We start from the raw sequence: 2709 nt of genomic DNA, 5'->3' as shown, positions 1-2709 counted from the left end.
CGTTCGCGCGCGCCTAGCCGCCGCCAGAACAGGCCAGAAAGGTTGAGCTGCATACGGATCTAAGCCGTTGCCCAAACTAACTCTGGCCCGTGTGACACAGCCGCGCGCGCGCTTTCCTACGACACTCGACCGCCGGGCTCCCTCGGCCTGGGAGGCACTCTCGGGGCGGGGGGCACCGCAGCCCCCCAAGGTGGCTTCGTACACCTCTTGAACGTGGCGCCCGGCCGCTCGGAGAGCGGGGTCTACCCGGGCAGACAGCCTGTTGGCCCCGCGGCCTGGACAGGCGGAGCGGGGACACTTGCGCTCGGGGGCTCTGCTCCAAGGAGCGAGAGCGGCCACTCTGCTCGGCCCGGAGAGTGGGGTGCGGGGCGCCGTCGCATCGCTGGAGCCAGGGGCGTCGTGCCGTGCGCGCACGCCTAGCCGCCGCCAGAACAGGCCGGAAAGGTTGAGCTGCATACGGATCTAAGCCGTTGCCCAAACTAACTCTGGCCCGTGTGACCGACACAGCCGCGCACTGCGCTTTCCTACGACACTCGACCGCCGGGCTCCCTCGGCCTGGGAGGCACTCTCGGGGCGGGGGGCACCGCAGCCCCCCCAAGGTGGCTTCCGTACACCTCTTGAACGTTGGGGCCCGGCCGCTCGGAGAGCGGGGTCTACCCGGGCAGACAGCCTGTCGGCCCCGCGGCCTGGACAGGCGGAGCGGGGACTCTTGCGCTCGGGGGCTCTGCTCCAAGGAGCGAGAGCGGCCGCTCTGCACGGCCCGGAGAGCGGGGTGCGGGGCGCCGTCGCCTCGCTGGAACCAGGGGCGTCGTGACGTTCGCGCGCGCCTAGCCGCCGCCAGAACAGGCCGGAAAGGTTGAGCTGCATACGGATCTAAGCCGTTGCCCAAACTAACTCTGGCCCGTGTGACCGACACAGCCGCGCACGCGCTTTCCTACGACACTCGACCGCCAGGCTCCCCTCGGCCTGGGAGGCACTCTCGGGGCGGGGGGCACCGCAGCCCCCCAAGGTGGCTTCGTACACCTCTTGAACGTGGCGCCCGGCCGCTCGGAGAGCGGGGTCTACCCGGGCAGACAGCCTGTCGGCCCCGCGGCCTGGACAGGCGGAGCGGGGACACTTGCACTCGGGGGCTCTGCTCCAAGGAGCGAGAGCGGCCACTCTGCTCGGCCCGGAGAGTGGGGTGCGGGGCGCCGTCGCATCGCTGGAGCCAGGGGCGTCGTGCCGTGCGCGCACGCCTAGCCGCCGCCAGAACAGGCCGGAAAGGATGAGCTTCATACGGATCTAAGCCGTTGCCCAAACTACCTCTGGCCCCTGTGACCGACACAGCCGTGGCACGCGCTTTCCTACGACACTCGACCGCCGGGCTCCCTCGGCCTGGGAGGCACTCTCGGGGAGGGGGGCACCGCAGCCCCCCCAAGGTGGCTTCCGTACACCTCTTGAACGTTGGGGCCCGGCCGCTCGGAGAGCGGGGTCTACCCGGGCAGACAGCCCGTCGGCCCCGCGGCCTGGACAGGCGGAGCGGGGACAAGCCAAGGCTACCGGCGGGCGGGATCGACCGGGTAGCCGCCGTGGGGAACACAACTTGGACGTCTCGCGCCGTCGCGGACCACCGTCCTCCGTCTCTCTCTCCCTCTCTCGGAAGGGAGGCCGCCCGAGGCGCACGGGCCTCGGACGGCCAGGGGTGGAAGGGCTCCACCCCAAGGTGGCTTCCGTACACCTCTTGAACGTTGGGGCCCGGCCGCTCGGTGAGAGCGGGGTCTACCCGGGCAGACAGCCCGTCGGCCCCGCGGCCTGGACAGGCGGAGCGGGGACAAGCCAAGGCTACCGGCGGGCGGGATCGACCGGGTAGCCGCCGTGGGGAACACAACTTGGACGTCTCGCGCCGTCGCGGACCACCGTCCTCCGTCTCTCTCTCCCTCTCTCGGAAGGGAGGCCGCCCGAGGCGCACGGGCCTCGGACGGCCAGGGGTGGAAGGGCTCCACCCCAAGGTGGCTTCCGTACACCTCTTGAACGTTGGGGCCCGGCCGCTCGGTGAGAGCGGGGTCTACCCGGGCAAACAGCCCGTCGGCCACGCGGCCTGGACAGGCGGAGCGGGGGCAAGCCAAGGCTACCGGCGGGCGGGATCGACCGGGTAGCCGCCGTGGGGAACACAACTTGGACGTCTCGCGCCGTCGCGGACCACCGTCCTCCGTCTCTCTCTCCCTCTCTCGGAAGGGAGGCCGCCCGAGGCGCACGGGCCTCGGACGGCCAGGGGTGGAAGGGCTCCACCCCAAGGTGGCTTCCGTACACCTCTTGAACGTTGGGGCCCGGCCGCTCGGTGAGAGCAGGGTCTACCCGGGCAAACAGCCTGTCGGCCACGCGGCCTGGACAGGCGGAGTGGGGGCAAGCCAAGGCTACCGGCGGGCGGGATCGACCGGGTAGCCGCCGTGGGGAACACAACTTGGACGTCTCGCGCCGTCGCGGACCACCGTCCTCCGTCTCTCTCTCCCTCTCTCGGAAGGGAGGCCGCCCGAGGCGCACGGGCCTCGGACGGCCAGGGGTGGAAGGGCTCCACCCCAAGGTGGCTTCCGTACACCTCTTGAACGTTGGGGCCCGGCCGCTCGGTGAGAGCGGGGTCTACCCGGGCAGACAGCCCGTCGGCCCCGCGGCCTGGACAGGCGGAGCGGGGACAAGCCAAGGCTACCGGCGGGCGGGATCGACCGGGTAGCC

The sequence above is a fragment of the Eleutherodactylus coqui genome, unplaced genomic scaffold (genome assembly GCF_035609145.1).
Source record: "Eleutherodactylus coqui strain aEleCoq1 unplaced genomic scaffold, aEleCoq1.hap1 HAP1_SCAFFOLD_779, whole genome shotgun sequence".
Classification (NCBI taxonomy): Eukaryota; Metazoa; Chordata; class Amphibia; order Anura; family Eleutherodactylidae; genus Eleutherodactylus; species Eleutherodactylus coqui.
Note: the sequence above shows the minus strand (reverse complement) of the source record.